General features: G+C 36.5%; 1 pseudogene; it reads right to left on the bottom strand.

Moving 5' to 3' along the window:
- LOC101417920 (centromere protein Q pseudogene) overlaps positions 1 to 19233 on the bottom strand; it is a 94732-nt pseudogene that overhangs the window by 69793 nt on the left and 5706 nt on the right.

Genomic DNA, 19233 nt, shown 5'->3' with positions numbered 1-19233 from the left:
AATGCCAACATAGCAAACCTGAGGCTAGTAGGCAAAGAGATTGATTGCCTGGAGCTACCGAAACATCTGGAGATGCCAGTAGAAATTAAGTTTCCTTAATGGCTATTTTTTAAAAAATAGCATGTCTCAATCAGTTCTGAGACAAACTCCAAAGGGAAGGAGAAAGAGGCCTACCAATGACCTAAATACAGAGGTGTTTCTTAATCCCCAGATCTCTGCCTTCAATAACAATCTTCTTTATATTTATTTAGCTTTCTTGTCCATCGCCTCTCTTCAGTTTTATTTCTTCCACATTATTTTTGTTTATTTTCTTTCATTCCAAATTCTTATTTCAAATTCTACTTCAGGAATTATTGTGAAGTTTGAAAGAGATAAAGCCTATAAAAAAGCTCAATGGAGTGCCTGGTACATGATAAGTGGTCTGTAAACATTAGCCTTTACCATCATTTTAGTGCAAACCATATTCTTCATCATTGACCCTATAGGAGTTTTTTTTGTTTTTTTTTTAGGGGAAAAAAAACTAGTTCTGTCTTAAAAAAATACCTAATGCCATAAAGTTTTCTGAGCTCCTCTAATCTTACTCTCCTTCCCAAAATGAAAACTGAATTCTATTTGAGGTTGCTTTAGAACTCCTCAAGGATGATTTTAGTGGATTTATTTAAGAAATTTATGATTACTTCTAATTTTTAGGTAACGTTCTAGGCACTGAGAAGCTAAGGTTTAGAGGCTTAGGTTATCAAGTCAATAGCTTCAAATTCTCACTGCTTGCTGTACTCTGAGGCTCCTGAATCTGTGGTTTGGTATTTGTCATTGATTTTGAAAAATTCTCAGCCATTATAACTTAAACTATTTCTTCTGTTCCATTCGTTCTCTCCTCTCCTTCTGGTATTCCAATTCTGCATAGTTTTAGTTTGATAAGGCTGTCAAAGCAATATACCAGAAATGTGTTGACTTATATATTGGGAATTTACTTGGTTGAAAGTTTACAGTTCTGAGGCCATGAAAGTGTCCAAATCAAGGTATCATCAAGAGATACTGTCTCACCAAGTTGTAGCTGTGAGTGATTTGGCACATGGCAGGGCAAAATACCGTCTTCTCATCTCTCTCCTCTCCTCCAGGCCTTGTCTGTTCAGCTTTGAGCTGCTCTATGATTCCAGCCTCTGTCCTTTGGAGGCTTCTGTCTCTGAGGCTTTTTATCTGAGTGTCTCTGCCTTCAGTGTTTCATTTATAAGGGACTCCAGCAAGAGGACATAGGCCCACCTGGGTCACCCCTTACTGAAACAATCCAATCAAAGAAAGAGTCCCACACCCACAGGAATGGATTAACTTCAAGAACATGATCTTCTCTGGAGTCCATAATAAGTTCCAAACTGTCACATGGGTTATACTATATATTTTGAAATTCTCATAGTTATTGGATATTACATCCTGATTTTTTGCCTTCATTCTTTATTTTTTTCTTTGCGTTTCTGACATTGTCAAGATCACTGATTCTTTCCTCAGCTGTGACCCCATCAAAGGCAATCTTCATTTATTCTACAATGGTTTTGAGTACCAGCTTTTCTTTTTGATATTTCCTTAGTTTCCATTTCTCTGATTACATCACCCATTTCTACATGTTATCCACTTTTCCCATTAGAACCCTTAACATAGTAATAAGAAATTATTTTAAATTCTTTGTTAATTCCAAAATATGGATCATAGATGACTCTGGTTATGAGCCTTGCTTAGTCTCCTCAAACTATATGTATTTTTGCCTGTTAGTATAAAGTCTGGACATTGTATATCGAGTAATAGGAACTGAGGTAAATCTTCCTTTAGTATGGAGTTCTATGTTAATATTTCCTATAGCGATAGGTGTCACAGACTTCAAATTCTTTTAGTGTCTTTATTTTTGTCTCCTCTCTTCAGTCTGGGCTTTCCGAAGTACTCCTCTTCAGAAAAATTCTGTGTCTTATAGCTTTCTCAGTTGTAGTCCATTGTTAGTACCATAGGCCCTCAATTTACATGACCAGTATGTTCCAAGACACTTTACATAAGGTGAAAATCCTGCATATTATTTAGTATTTATAATATGGACAAACCTATCAGAATTTTAAAAATAAATAAGGCAAACACTCTAGTCACAATAAGTAAACAAAATTAGTCATAGGAGTAGTTTTGAAAATTTTTTATTCTGTCTTTCTGCCTTTATTGTTCTTCATTGCCTATCATGTAAACCTGAATTCACGTGTGTTGAGTTCACATAAAACAGTTCCTATTGTAAACTGGGCCCCAATTGGTGCAATGGTAAAATGTAGGGGTGGGAGAAGTTTTCAATAATTTATGATTAAACTTCATCTTTCAATGGGCCTGAGTCCTTGGACTGTGACCTTCATAAGGGTTTCTTAAAAGTTCCCACCCCTTTAGGTGGAAAAAGAAAGTTAATGGCTACTGTTAATTATCCTTTCCCTAGGAAGGATGAGGCTCTGGTAATGTCTTTCCCTTGGACAGTAGGCCTTTGTTATGGAGCATGCTTTGAGTTTATTTCAAAATGTTTCCTCTTCCCCTTCCCATGCCAGAAACACAAGGTGCTTTTTCTGACTGTGATCTTCAGGAGTTTCTCATCACTTGTCCTCTAAAAGTTCATCAAAATTACCATTTAAATGTTCCTACCAGTTTTTGGATCCAATGGCTTCTTTTCCAGGGAAGGAGAATTTGGCTGTAATTATCTGTATTTGCCTGTCTCTCCAGATTTCCCTGTGGCAGTTGGCCTTGTAGCCTCAATTATCTAACCAATCCAAGAAAATTTCTTGATTTTCAGTGTTTTCAGCTTTTTATTTGGTATAAGGGCAGGAATGATGAATTCCAAACTCTTTACCCAACAGAGCTAAATCTGGCACTTATTGTGCCTTTAATTTGTATTTAATAAAGGATTGATTAATAATGTTTAATCTTTTCACATGCTATTTGTGATCTGTATATTTTATTTGATGAAGAATTTGTTCAGATCTTTTGCTCATTTTGGGGGGAAGGTAATTTTTTTGTTAGTTCTTTATATACTCTTGATACAAATTCTTTGTCAAATACAGTTTGTGAAGTCTATGGCTTAACATTTCATTATCTTCCAGCACTTTTTGACAGAAGAAAGTATTTTAATTTTAATAAACTCCAATTTATGTATATTTTTCTTTTATGGATCATGCTTTGGTGGTTTATCAAAACTTCTCTATCTAATCCAAGATCAGTCTGGTTTTCTCCAAGATTTATAGTTTTATGTTTAAAATGATCTATGATCCACTTTGAGTGTTTTTCTATCATTAAAGATACATATTTCAGACTATAGGTATTCCATTGTTCCAGCATCAACTTTATGTTTTACTCTTTGTTTTTTTACATTTGTTAAAAATCAGTTGGCCATGAAAGCAGGAGGAGTGCATCCAGTATCCATGTGGAATCTAAGCCCCCACTTGACATAGATGTGCAATGGACACAACCAATCCAATGTCCACAGAGAAAATGTGGAATGGGTGAGGGAAGGGTAGCCATGGTGGCTGCTGGGTTTGGGGAATGGGAGGAAGAGATGAGATGTGGAGGCGTTTTCGGGAAGTGGAGCTGTCCTGGGTGGTGCTTCACGGACAATTACGGGACATTGTAGATCCCCCCAGGGCCCACTGGATGGAACGTGGGAGAGTGTGGGCTATGATGTGGACCATTGACTATGGGGTGCAGTGATGCTCAGAGATGTACTTACCAGGTGCAATGGATGTGTCACGATGATGGGAGAGAGTGTTGCTGTGCGGGGAGTGGGGGATGGGGGCGGTGGGGTTGAATGGGACCTCATATTTTTTTAATGTAATTTTTAAAAATAAATAAATAATTTTTAAAAATTCAGTTGGTCATATTTGTAAGTGTCTATTTATGGACCCTCTATATTGTTCCCTTGCTTTGTGTTTATTTGTTCACCAAGACCACGTAGTTTTTATTACTATAACTTTTCAGTGGTTAGTGTGAGTTCTCCAATGAAGTTGGAGTTTCCAAATTATTTGACTCATTAATATCTATTAAAATTTCTTCTAGGATTTTGAATCTATACAAGATATTGGGAAAAAGTAATATTAAACAAATGGGTCTTCTAAAACATAAGCAAGGTATATCTCTCCATTTTTTCAGGTCTGCTTTCATTCCTTCATTAGTGTTTAATGGTTTCCAGAATATAGATCCTACGTATTTTCATTAAATTTATATCTAATTATTTCATTTTTGATACTATTGTAACTAATTTCTTTAATTCTACTCTCTGTTCATTGTTAATATTTAGAAATATAATTGATTTTTGCATATTGACTATGTATTCTATGAAGCTGCAAACCTATTTATTAGTTTTAGGAGCATTTCTGGATTATTTGCGATTATCTAGAGAGACAAAAATGCTATCTATGAAGGGAAACAGTTTTCTTTCTTCTTTTTGATATGCATTCTTTTTATTTATTCTCTTATTTCACTCGTTAGGATTTCCAAACTAATGTTGTATAAGAGTAATAAGAGTGGAGCTCCTTGTCTTATTCCCAATTTAGAGAGAAAGCAGTCACTCTTTCATCATTAAATATTATGCTATATGTAGGTTTTATTGCAATTGTCCTTTGTCATGTTAAGAAATTTGTCCTCAATTTCTAGTTTCTTGATTCTTATCATCACAAATGGATGTCGAATTATTTCGAATACTTTTTCTGTAATTATTGAAGTGATCAGATGGGTGTACTTCTTTAATCTGTCTATATGGTGAATTTCCTTGAATTTTTAAAAATTGTGACTTAATTTTGCATGGATTAGAGTGGACTTACTGGTATTCTACTATAGAACTACTATGACTAGTAATGGAAGAAATTGTAACATTGATGTGGAGAAAGTGGCCACGGTAGTTGCTGAGGGCAAGGAGAGGGAAGAAGAAATGTGATGTGGGGGCATTTTCGGGACTTGCAGTTGTCCTAAATGATATTGCAGGGACAGATGCAGGACTTTATATATCCTGCCATAACCCATTGAATGGACTGGGGGAGAGTGTAAACTACAATGCAACTATTATCCATACAGTGCAGCAGTGCTCCAAAATATATTCACCAAATGCAGTGAATGTGCCACAATGATGAAAGAGGTTGTTGATATGGGAGGACTGAGGGGGGGTAGGTGTGGGGTATATGGGAACCTCATATTTTTTAATGTAACATTTTTTTGTGATCTATATATCTCCAAAAAATGCAATTAAATTAAAATTTTAAAAAATAATACTTGGTAGTGATATATTATCCACTTTATATATTACTAGATTTGATTTGTTACTATCTCCCCATAAAAGAGCTGAAATCAAAGACCTAACTGGGCGGCGGACTTGGCCCAGTGGTTAGGGCATCCGTCTACCACATGGGAGGTCCACGGTTCAAAACCTGGGCGTCCTTGACCCGTGTGGAGCTGGCCTAGGCATAATGCTGATGCGCGCAAGGAGTGCCTTGCCACGCAGGGGTTTCCCCCGCGTAGGGGAGCCCCACACGCAAGGAGTGCGCCCCATAAGGAGAGCTGCCCAGTGCGAAAGAAAGTGCAGCCTGCCCAACAATGGCGCCACCCACACGGCGAGCTGACACAGCAAGATGACGCAACCAAAAGAAACACAGATTCCTATGCCGCTGACAACAACAGAAGTGGACAAAGAAGAAGACGCAGCAAATAGACACAGAGAACAGACAACTAGGGTGGGGTGGGGGGGAATAAATAAATAAATAAATCTTAAAAAAAAAAAGACCTAACTAGAAAAAGAACAGCAAAGTAAACTTAAAACTAGTAGAAGGAAAGAAATTACAAAGAGTAGAGCAGAAATAAATGAAATTAAGAGTAAAAAGCATTAGAAGACATTAACGAAAGTTAACAAAATTAACAAAAAAAATTTGGTTCTTTGAAAAGATCAATAAAATTGTCAAGCCCATAGATAGACTGACAAAGAACAAAAAAAGAGAAGATGCAAATAAACAAAATCAGAAATGAGACAGGGACATTACTACTGATGCAATAGAAATTTAAAAAGATCATAAGAGAATACTATAAACAACTGTATGCTAACAAATTTAGACAATCAAAATGAAACAGACAAATTCTTGGAAACACACAAAAAACCTACACTGACTCTAGAAAGAATAAAAGATCTCAACAAACCAATTACAGGTATAGAGATTGAATCAGTCATCAAAAGACTCACAATAAAGCAAAGTCCAAGATCAGATGGTTTCATAGGTGAATTCTACAAATCATTCAAAGAAGAATTAATGCCAATCCTGCTCAAAATTAAAAAATAAAGAAAGGAGGGAACACTACCTAACTCATTCCATGGTGTTACCATCACTCTAATACAAAAGCCAGATAAAAATACTACAAGAAAAGAAAATTAGAGACCAAATCCTCTTATGAATATAGATACAAAAATTTTTAAGAAAATATTTTCAAATCAAATCCAAAACTATAGTAAAATAATTGTACACCATGACCAAATGGGTTTTATCTCAGGTATGCAAGGGTGATTCAACAAAAGAGAATCAATTAATGTAATAGACCACATTAACCAAATGAAGGGAAAAAGCTACATAATCCTCTCAATTGATGCTGAAAATGCATTTGACAAAATCCAGCATCTTTTCTTGATAAAAACATTTTGAAATAGGAACAGAAGGAAACTTCTCAACATGATAAAGGGCATATATGAAAAACCCACAGGTTACATCTTACTCCATAGTGAAAGACTGAAAGTTTTCCCTCTAAGATCTGGAGCAAGACAAATAAATATGTGCACTCTTGCCACTGTTATTCAACATTTTGCTGGAAGTTCTAGACAGAACTGTTAGGCAAGAAAAATAAATAAAAGGCATCCAAATTGGAAAGGAAGAAGTAAACCTGCAATTATTTGCAGATGACATTGATCCTATATATAGAAATTCCCCAAAATTTACATATCCTTTTAGGAGAAATATATAGCCTTCATAACAATGTGTTCTACCTTGAGAGTAACCTATAATATATAGAGGTTCCTAAAGAAGAGCTTTATAACTGTTAGTAGCATTTGTGCTCTTAACCTACTAATAACCCTGTTCTGGAATAAAAAAGTGTTACCAAAAAAAAAAAATTAATGCATCTTGTAAAGTGTTTGCATTGATATCTATGGCCAATGATAGAAAACCCCATCATTAATTTAATGTGTTTTACTTATTTCCTATAGCATAATTATATAGTACTATGTTGCTACTCTTAGAAATGAAAGAGGCCAGCTATGAAAATCAAGGAATAAAATTAAGAATTTTTAAAATCTCCATGGAAACCCAGGTCCAAGCTAAGTTGGAACTTAATTGTTGAAAGTATTATACCAGCTCCTTGAATTTATATCTATAAGCCTAACCCAATATAGGTATTTTTATAAGAAGCATCTCACCGCTCCTCCTCCTTTCATGGGAAGAGACCTAGACCAGAATAGCACTTCTGAAAACTTGGCCTGCGCCTTTCTGGACATTCGTCCACATTTCTCAGTTTGATGGAGCTAATTTAATAAGTTCTAAGTTCTTGGTGTTTTATCTCTTTTCTTCCCTCTGTCTGCCCCAGGTGATTTCTAGTCAGCATTCTTTGGTAATTTTATCTTCTGTTTAGACCCAAATATTCCCCCAGGTGGGAAGTCCCAGCTAAGTCAGGGGAGAATGTTACAGAGTCCATTTGATTGTACAAATAAGATACATTATCTAAGCACCTCTGTAGTAATAGGAGCAATCTTTGATCCCTGCTTTAGGACCTCCAGTGTTCTGTCTTCAGTTCTAAATTGTGTGGGAAAGACTAGGGTATTATTCATTGACCCTAGAATTCCATAATTTAATACATGGGTTAAAAACATTGGGAAAAGGCAGGGAATTGGATTTGGGGACTGAATATGGAGAGCATGAGACTTCTGCTGATCAGAGAAGATGGTATAATTCTTAGGCTCTCATGAATGGGTAATTTTGATCTCAGTGGGTCCTAACAGGTGAGTGTGGCTGCTCTTACTGATGGGGGCTACTCTTTGAATAGCCTTGTTCTTAGCAAGTGCTGGCTGTAGAGGCTATGATGTTCATGGGAATGTAGCTTGACATTAAAATATACTATTAAGTTTGACCTGTTATGCAGAAGACTGAGTCAGGGAATATACTTTTCCAGCATTGATAATTTTCCAGCATTGATAAGCAGAATAATATTTGCTGCCTTCATTGCTTTTCCCGCTAGGTCTGCATAATGGGTCTTTCTTTTTTTTCCTTTTTTTTCTTTTAAAGATTTATTTATTTATTTATTTCTCTCCCCTTCCCCTTTGCCTGCCCGCCCCGGTTGTCTGTTCTCTGTCTCTATTTGCTGCGTCTTCTTCTTTGTCCGCTTCTGTTGTTGTCAGCAGCACCAGGAATCTGTGTTTGTTTTTGTTGCATCATCTTGTTGTGTCAGCTCTCCGTGTGGGCGGCACCATTCCTGGGCAGGCTGCACTTTCTTTCGCGCTGGGCGGCTCTCCTTACCGGGCGCACACCTTGCGCGTGGGTCTCCCCTACATGGGGGACACCCCTGCGTGGCAGGGCACTCCTTGTGTGCATCAGCACTGTGCATGGGCCAGCTCCACACGGGTTAAGGAGGCCCCGCGTTAGAACCACGGACCTCCCATGTGGTAGACGGATGCCCTAACCACTGGGCCAAGTCTGCTTCCGCATAATGGGACTTTCATACAAAAGGTAGCTATGCTTTGCCAGCTTTACAGAACCTTAGTAAAGTTCTACCTTTAAATTGTCTATATTAGACCTAGGAAGGCTTTATTATAATAGGTCAGATGCTTTAAATTCTTTTTTTTTTTTTTGAATAGCAAAAGTCAAGAAAAAGAACCTCCTGAATTTGTGTGTTTCATTTTTTGGTTCTTAGGAGCCAATACGACTTCCTCTTCCCAGCACCATGTACTCTTCTTGAGATGGACCTCCATTTGATCACTGCCGTATTAAAATGAAGCAGGACCTTCATTTAATTACATAAGTACTGACCATAAAACATCCTGAGATTGGATGTAAAATTTATTGGCCACTCAAATATGTGTTGAGGGAGTAAATTTGCTTATTATCTTTGGTTCATAAGGATGACTTGGGCACTTTTTTTTGTTTCTGATATTTTATTTCAGCAATAATGTTAGTAAGTAATCATTTCAACAACTTTTGAAAGAAATGTGAGGTTTTGATTTTCAAATTCAGTACGATCATATGTGAATGCATTAAATGAATGACTCCAGCTTCTCAGAAAGCAAGAGGCCTTATAAATCATCACACTTCAGAACCATGATGACAGCAGAGGTAGAAGAGAGTCTAAAATGAAGGTCACTGTTTTTAGAACATGTTCTGAGGTGAAATTTACTATAAAATTATAAAGTGATTTCTGTAACTTTCAGATAATATCCTTATACATGATTAAAGTTTTTCACCTGGCAAAAAGGATTTCAAATATGCAGTGACTCCACCACCATAACTACCATTATTCATCAACCTGTAGAAATTTGCGGTATTTTGTTTTCCAAGAATCCTGACTTAGTTTCTTCAGGCTAGCCTGAGAAGAATTAAAATTTGATGAAAATATTCAGGTTTCTTGAGAAGTATTGGGCTTGAATATAACCAACCTGGCTATTTTCATCATAGTTGTTATTAATATTACTACTAATAATATATAAACTTATTTCAATCAACCTTTGCCTCTTCAACATTCATTCTTTCAGTCTGCAAATCATCACCTTCTTTGCAGCTTTCTTTCTTTTTCTTCCCCAGTGCATCTCTGAGGATTTTTGCATTCCTAGTCATTGAAGGTGGAAAAAATGAAATTCATATAGAAAAAGTCATTATTAATATTGTGGTATAGTATTGGGAGAAAAGGTGTTTGCAACTAAAGAAAGAAAAAACATTCACAACAGTCATATTTGTATGACCATATAGCAAAGATAATTCTAAGTTTAAACTAAGATATGGTATGTCATTTTATAGATGCTTATATAACTTAATGCCAATTAGGAGTATGATCATACTACCAAGATTTTTTATCAGTATATTTGTAATAAGATTTGTACCTAATTTGGCCAAGTCTCTGAGGAAGCTTGTCAGCTTCCATTAGTTTAGCAAAATATGATATAAGTAAATATAAAAGTTTATATATTATAGCTAAAAACATACAAAGAAGCATACATGCTACATATATGCCTTCATTTAATTTTTAATAATAGGCTTTAAGCATTTAATGTTTTTTTATGAAGAATTGATATTTTTGGTTGTAGATATTCTTTGATAAATTATTGAGTCATTTGTTTTATTCAATATTAGGTTAAAATATATAATCCAAAATATGTGCACACACACTAGGTTAAACTATATGAAATTGCTAATATTCAACTGTTTTTGACCACAAAATGGCACTTTCGTATGATTCAACCTGGCATGAAATATCAGCTAAAAAAAAACTATTTAACTGTGTTGACACTGCTTTTAAGAAAGCCAACCACTTCTCAAGTAATGAATTCATTTAAAATTTGCAAAAACTAAACTCTCTTGGAAAAATACATAATAATTTATTAAAACACTGTAATTGCAGGATGTGCATTAGAAGAAAAAGAGGAGATTTTGAGAAGAAAATTTTTAAACACTGATATTGGAAAAATGTGCAGATGACTTTGAAACTCTTGAGTATTCCTTGGCGATTGCTTTTAAGTATCCTGTTCTGTATAAACAACTGCTTATTAGTTTCTTCCATCCAGTTCTACTCTGAATTGTTGACAACATTTCATTACTGTGACACTGGTAACTTTTTAAAACTTGCCGCTGAAGTCTTTTTCAAGAATATGATTAAAGATTCAACACAAAAACAAATCATTTCATTTGTCCTCAAGTATGCTATGTGTATCTGCAATTGTGAATAAACTAAAGTATGATAGTACTTCAGAAAGTAAATGTGAAAGACATAGGACCAATTGGTCAATCTAAAAAAGTCAGCTTTGGTTTAAAGAGATAAGGAAAAACAAATACCTTTCTTTCCTTCAAGTAATTCATCTTCAGATGGTGGTAATATGCACAGAGTATTTGCAAATAGAAAGAGGCATTAAAGCATCCATCAATAAGTCCTCTTCTTTTTTTTTTTCTCTTTTCAAAGGCAGTTTCTCATCCCTTATCTGGCCTTCTAAGTAGGCTGATTATGATAATTCCTGTGTGTCCTTCTAGACTGCAGTGATGAACCTATAAATGATTGCTAATAAAATTCTAAAACAAAATAGGGATTTGGAAAGTAAATATGAAACACGCAAAAACTCACAGGGAAATGAGGATAATGAGGAGAGGCTAAACACACACACACACACAAATCCCTTCTCAGCTGGTGGTGTTTAAAAACCATCCTCATGATTTGAATATCAGTGTGATATATGCTGATGAAAAGACTTTGGTTTGTGGGAAATGACAGCTATGGATGTCAAAGAGAATTTTGCTTACCATTTAAACGGAACATTTTGGAACTCTTCTGTGAATAATATACACTAATATGTCTCAGAATCAGTCAAAAGAGACAGTCTTGGTTAGGCTACACACTATGGCAGAAGCAATGAGTTGGTAGGAGAAAAGAGAGTGAGATATTAAAAATAAAAACTGAGTTCAGAAAATAAGTGCTTGATATTGAACATCATAATAAAAAATAGAATGAAAGAAAACAAATGAACCTTAATTTCATTCCCCCAAATATCTGAGTCATCCTGTAAACTTCATCAGAAGCTAGAATTCAATAAATATTTGCTATGGCCATAATATGATATGCACAGGTTTAGTTGCTAGTTTCTGTCCTAAAGGATCTCACCATCTAAAGAAAAGACAGGGAAGTAAACCAACCATTACAATATAATATAATAGGCATAAATATAGAAATATAAAGTACCAGAGAGTATAAAGTAAGGTAAAATCAAAGTTGTTGAGAGAGTTGGTCAGGGCAACACTTGCATGTGGTTACATTAGCACTGGAATTGGATAAAGTGGAAATGGTCATGGGAAAAGGCAAAAGAATGAATATGTTTAAAGACATAATGAGATTACATAAATATTACATTAAAAATGTAGGGTATTCCCATACGCCGTCCTCCCCACACCACCCACATTTTCCCACATTAACAACAGCCTTCATTAGTGTGGTACATTTGTTACAATTGATGAACACATTTTAGAGCATTGTCAATTAGCATGGATTATAGTTTACATTGTAGTTTACACTCTTGCCTGCCCAATTTTGTAATTTATGATAAGATATATAATTGACAATGCCTGTATCTGTCATTGCAATGTCATTCAGGACAATTCCAAAGTTCCAAAAATACCCCCATATTACACCTGTTTTTTTCCTCTCCCTTCCCTCAGAATCTTCAGTGACCGCTGCTTCCACATCCATAATAAAATTCTTTCTGGCTAGAATCACAATAAGTCTATAGTAGAATACCAGTAGGTCTACTTTAGTTCATTATTCATTCCCCGATCCTGAGGATTCTGGGATGGTGATGCCCACTCCAACACTAATTGAGAGGGGGCTTAGATTCTGTGGGGCAGATGGAGGGGACTATCTTGCTTGCAGATGCAGATTCTCTCTGTTCCTTTGGACAGTCGTTGTCATTCATCATCTCCTTGTTAGTTGTCCTGGGTGAGTCTAATGAACTGGAGAGTAGGTGTCGCAAGTCTGTTGAGATTCAGGGCCCAGATGGCACATGGACAGCCCAAAGATTTAATTCTCTTGCACATACACCTACCAATGAACTATAGGCTCATATAGAAAGGGCAGAAGAGCCAAAGGCTCTTCGTGTTTTTCTAAGAGGAGCAACTGGGAAAAGTTTTATTCTATGAAGTTCTCATTATTATATTTTTGTCCTGTTGTATATCCAAATGCTTCCCTGAATATAGATTAAAAGAATATAGAAGGATGGTGAGAGGAATGGTATGTGGTATTGACACAGTTTATGAAGTTATTTATTCCAGGTGAGAAGTAATTAGGAACGAAATTAATTTTAAGGATTATCTATATTCACCATATTATTGCAGTTCTAAAGCAAAGTACAAATATTAGAACATTAAGTTAGATAGACCATGATTAGACATAGATGTGGGAATGCCTGTAAAACGTGTATGTTCACAATTTTGACTGATCCTTGTTACTGGGACTGATCACTGGTTAATGAAAATTTTATTGTATTGCTATAGGTAAAGCTGAAAACTGGTAAATCTTAATTAATGGAAGGCCACTCAACTTGATCCAATGAAGCCTCAATTCTTCCTTATTTTATAAACAAGTGCTGAATAAAATGAAACCAGCTCCTTTCAGATCAGGGTAGTATGAATGTCAGTTTATATTGTTTAGTCTCTAAGGCTGTTTTATGCATATTTACAGAATCAAACAAAGTTAATTACTGTTACTAATGATGACTTTGCACTACTGTGAAAGTTTAATAATGGGAGGTTATATTTTATATAGTATACTATATTTTTATGGCTGCGAGGTACAGTTGTATGCTGTAGAAGGTAGAACTCTGTAGATATCGTGTCGTGTATCTGTGTATTCTTCTTTTTCCTGAAGACCACCCAATCAAAAGCAACTCTTCCACCTACTTTGCTATTAAATCATCTTTTTATTTCTGTTTAATATAGTGACTAATACATGTCACTTAAGTATTAATATGAACTTGCATAATGCACATAACAACCCATTAAGTTAGGTTGTATTATTATGCCTACTTTACAGATGAGCTAAGGGAGACCCAGAGAATAATTGCCCAAGAAGATATGGCTAAAAAATGGTGAAGCTAGGATAGAGCACTGACTCTGGAGTCTGTGCCTTTGCTAGTCAGAAAAATATTTTGAAGAAGAGGGATTAGATTTTATACTGCTAGGCACAAAGAATATATTTTCGGGAAAACATAGCAGGATATAGGCGCGGATCATTAGGTGAGCACAACTTCTTGAGTCTCTCAGGTTTTCTCAAGAGAGACACACTTTGGTTGATGAAGAATGCCTGTATAGGGTGAAATTCTGCCAGGTCAGTGAAGCCATGGATAGGGGTTTACCAAACCTCTTAACCCTAAAATGCCTCACTTCAAAATCTCAGAGATTTTACTTTGTATGATTCCTAAATTTCTTTTTGCACACTTGTCTCCTGGCTCTAATATTTGTGTTACAGGTAAAATTTGTTTTATGTTCCTGTGATGGTTAAGCTAATGTGTCAACTCAGCCAGGTATTTGTGCCCAGTTGTTTGGTCAAGCAAGCAGTGGGATAATTGTAATACAAGCATATTTATCAACTTTAGTCATCAGTGAGTTTACTGCATAGATGGCTGATTACAAGAACAATCAACTAGGGAGAGTGCAGTCAGCAATGAGTGACATTTTATTCAATCAGTTGAATACTGGTTTATTGGACTTACCCTGGCCAGCTAACAGGAAGATGAAAAAGGTCAACCACCACACCAGGGAGCCAAGAGTGCCTACAACTGCAAGCAGGAGAATTGCATCCATCATCCATGTGGAATCTAAGTCCCCTCTTGATGTAGACAGGGACTGGACATAACCTTCCCAGGGCCCACAAGATGGAGGAATAGCGTATGGATTAGAGTGGACTTACTGGTGTTCTGCTGTGGAACTACTGTGATTAGTAATGGAAGAAATTGTAACATTGATGTGGAGAAAGTAGCCATGGTAGCTGCTGATGGTAGGGAGAAGGAAGAAGAGATATGTGGGGACATTTTCAGGATTTGGAATTGTCCTGGGTGGTGATGCAGGAACTGGTGCTGGACATTGTGTGTCCTGCCATGGCCCACTGGGTGGACTGGGAGAGAGTGTAGACTACAATATAGACTGCTATTCATGTGGTGCAGCAGTGCTCCAAAATATATTCACAGGTACAGTGAATGTGCCATGATGATGGAAGAGATTGTTGATGTGGGAGGAGTGGGGTGAGAGGTGTGGGGGGTATATGGGAACCTCATATTTTTTGAATGTAACATTTAAAAGAAAATAGAGAAGGAAACAAAAAACAAAAACAAAAACAAACCAGTGGGCAAGAAATGATAAAGGACAAGATTAGACAATTTGCACAAAAGCAATACAATTAGCAAATAAACATACAGAAAAATTATTCTAACTAATAAAGAAATGTTTGTTATGTGTCTAAATTATCATTTTGAACCTATTAAATGATCGAGTTTTTTTATTATTAAAAAAAAAGATTGATGTATAAAAAGACAATTCCCACTTGTTAGAATTCTGGATGATGGTATAGACTGGATGATTCCACAAATTCTCAAAAAAATAAAAATAAAATAAAATAAAATAGAAATCTCCAGTAGGGAAAAAAAAGGGGGGAGGATGTGATTTCAGCATTCAGAGAAGAATTTCTCAACTTGTCTTTGGACAGTCAACTTCTCCCAGGAACTCATAAAGGACCTTCATTGGACTTTCATCAGAGTCCCTGGGTTGCAGCCTGCCTGAGGAATCTGGATTTGTGCATCCCCATGGCCATGTGAAGGAATTTTATAAACTCTCATACTATTTACAGTTATCTCCTATTGATTCTGTTTCCATAGAGAACCCTGACTAATACAGTTCCAAACATCATTTTGCACTGTATATTTTTATTTCAACTCTAAGATGATATATATTTTATATACTACTAAGGTAGAAGAACTGCTGTCAATTGAATCACAATACATCACCATCTTAACACTCAGAATTTTTATTTTATGCTTATATAAAAATGTATTTAGAAAGATATTTTAATTATATATCAATATTGTGATTACCTAAAAAGAAAAATATACTATTCTGAAATATTCCTTAAAAATCCCCACATTTTGAATTCTTTGAGTCACTTTTTAACTCTGAGTGAATGATGACATACTTTTTTCACTCAGAATCATCCCCTGTGCCATTAAGAATATTGGAGATTTTAAGTGGTAATCCACATGACTGCTTTCTGGCTAACAAAAATTTTAAGATTTCAGAAATATTATAAATATTAAAATACATAGGAAAAATAAGCATCTTAGACTTGATGAAATAAATATAGCATATAGTCTTGACCAAGCATAATTCATGAGCAGTTACATAACAACTTTGTAAAGATGCCCAGTGCATGGGTATGTCCAATCAGCTAACTACGAGTCTAGAAGGAATGGAGTAGAGCTGGCAAGGCCAGAGTCTAGTCAGCACCAAGAGCACAGCATGGCATGGAATGGGTGCTTTCTTCATTTCTCCTAAACGAAGGAGTTATAATTTTACAGCAGAATTAGGCATTGTCTCATATTAATTTATTGCTGCAATAGTTATTTCACCAACTGAGAAAAAAATGTATTCCCTTAATTGGATATATATTCTCTGCATCATATATAAACAATGTCTCCAACTTTCATAAATACATACTACATATTTTGGAAGAAGAGAGAAAGCGTTTGAATAATAACAAAAACAATGGTGATGGCAGAGTGAGCTGCAATGTGCAGAAGCCATTCAGTGATATGGCATGGGTGTTTGTTTATTGTTTGATTACAAAGTTAGGCTCAATAAAAGGCAAATAGGGCAAATAGGAGCCTGTTCTAAGCTTGTGATACTAAAATTCATTTGATATATATTTGTATATGAAGGATCTACTTGACTGCCTGTTTTTTAGAAAAATGGCTCACATATTTTACCTTATGATGCAATGATGACGATGCTTTCATCATAAAGTGAAGAAACATCTGTGTCATTCTTTCTGTTCCTCTGACCTTTATTTATTGTCATCACGTCTGAGACTATGTATCATTGGTACGTAGCAACAAACTTTGGGATATCTGCTGATAATTGTTTATCACTGTGATTTGATTCCAAACACAGCCAAAGCTCACATGCTGATTTGCTAAAGCAATAAATGTCAGAGCACAGGCTATGCCCAGACTGGGTGACAGCCACAGCTGACCTGCCTCTCTGAGTAAGGGTGTTTAGAGAAAAATTATCTGGAATAGAGAGGATGAAAAATTATGTCATCCAAATGAGGATTGCAGGGACAGAGTCCAGTGGATGTTTAGTCTTTAAAAGAAAAGGTGGAGTTGTGAGGGGAGGAATCAATACCTAAGTGGTTTAGTGTGCACAGCATCGGTGACAATTACCTCACAAAGCCCAAGTAGTAGAACTAAATTGGTGAGGATTTGAACGCAGATAAAGGCACATACTCTGGGGGTCACTGCTACCCAAGGAAGAAATAGGCTTCTTCAGGTTGTGAATTTCCAATTCCTGGAGATTTAATCCTTGAATGAAGAGCAGGTTTTTAAATAAGTCATCCAGGTGACTCAAGCATCAGTGCATGTTACTATAACTAGGGGGTATCAAGACACACAACCTTGAATTTTATGATGCTCAGGAGATTAGAGAGGAGCTTTGTGAGTCTCAGTCTTATCATCAATATAATGAAGAAAATACATCTTGGCTTACAGGCTAGAAATAATTAATGATGTGTGGGAATGCTGTGGGAATGTGTAAGATAAATTTTCTGAGAAACCCTGCTCTTTTAATTATACCTTCCCTCTACTTGAATCTTTGTCCCTGCATTTGAAACCCTTTTTTCATATTTCTGCTTGAATATCTTATCACTTTTTAAGGGCCAGTATAAGTGAATCTCTTTCTAACATTATCTGTATTTATGATCCACAGTAGACTGAATTATTTCAACAATATTTCTACAGTATTTTATACAAAAATTGAGTGTGGCACTTATATGCCTTTTGCTTACATTTTTCCTAATTCCCACTGAACAGCGATTTCCTTAAGGGGTATGCATTCACTCAACAAAGATTAATTTAACTCATCATTATCAGACAAGTCATGGGTTGTAATTTTTGGGAAAAAATTCTCCATGGGTTTCTTGTGTTTGTAAATGGGTTCAGGTCTTCTGAGCAAAGGACGTGTTTGAATAGCAAATAACTTTGTAATTCAGAGATGTCTATTCCACCAGAAAGATTTAGAGAACTTATCCTCCCTGGGACGGTCTCCAGGAAGGAAAGATAAAGCTCTCTCTTTCCTTTCTCTGAAGCCATTGGTTTACATTCCAGGCTAATGCGTTATTCCTCCCACTGGAGGGGTGGGCAAGGCCATATGCCAACAGCCCCTTGGAAGCTCAGAGTTTCCCACATTTGGGGTTCTTCTGTGGTGTTCACCACTGCACATGCAGGTAAACACCTGGCCCTCCCCTTATCACCTGCAGGAATAAGGGCATGGGGAATTAAATCAAGATGCTGCTCTGACTGTGGTTTTTGCTCTTTAGTAATCTGTAGTCCATTTCTTTGACCCAGGAGTCTTGTATCCATATATATATATGGGTACAAAACTCCTGAGTGTAAGGTGTGTACACACACAAACACACACTTGTTAGCTAGAAAGTAGGGTAAATCTCAGACCCACCTTCATTCCTGGTTTACCACTGCTCTTTGTATATGTACACATGAAAATAAGCACAGGCATATTCCCATGTGTGTACTTGAGCAAAAGGAGGAAAGGTAGATACAGCCTTTAAATAGATAACCATACTCTAAAATATGTCATAGAGCATAGAGGAGGAAATAGAAATTACAAGTCTAGTGAATGCTCTGTACCAAAAAGTGGTACTCAAAGCAATTTTTAAAGCTGTACCCAATTTAATTCCATAATCACAGTCAATCCATCAATTAGTCTGCCCCACCCCTAGGGGCCATCCAGAGCCCTGCTGTGTTCCTGGGGTGGGATTAGCACATCCTTCTAGGGGGGCATTCTTTAAGCCTGGGAGGGGGCCAAGCCCCACCCAGGCAGGATCTGTGGCTAGAATAAAGTGCTAACTCACCAGGAGGCTCTCTGTGTGAGGTATTGGTGCCTGGCCTGAGATACCCAGGACTGTGGGAAGGGTGCCGGCCAAGTCTGCGGTCAGCAACCTGCCCCATGGGCATTGCACATAAGGTACGGCCATCCTTCAAGTACGGCCTTCCTCCCAGCAGAAGAGGCTGAGAGGGGCTAGGAGGTGCTGAGTCAGACTCTGGAGGTACAGTACCCTTGATCAGTAAGGCTTCTTGTTCAGGAAGCAGGAGAACAAAGCAATTCTGAGATAAGTTAGAAGACAAGTTCTCAGGGATTCCATCTGTCCAGTCATCTAGGGAGTTTATCTTTCCACACTGTGAAA

This window comes from Dasypus novemcinctus, chromosome 2, assembly GCF_030445035.2.
Source record: "Dasypus novemcinctus isolate mDasNov1 chromosome 2, mDasNov1.1.hap2, whole genome shotgun sequence".
Lineage (NCBI taxonomy): Eukaryota > Metazoa > Chordata > Mammalia > Cingulata > Dasypodidae > Dasypus > Dasypus novemcinctus.
This window is presented reverse-complemented; position numbering and strand designations above follow the sequence as displayed.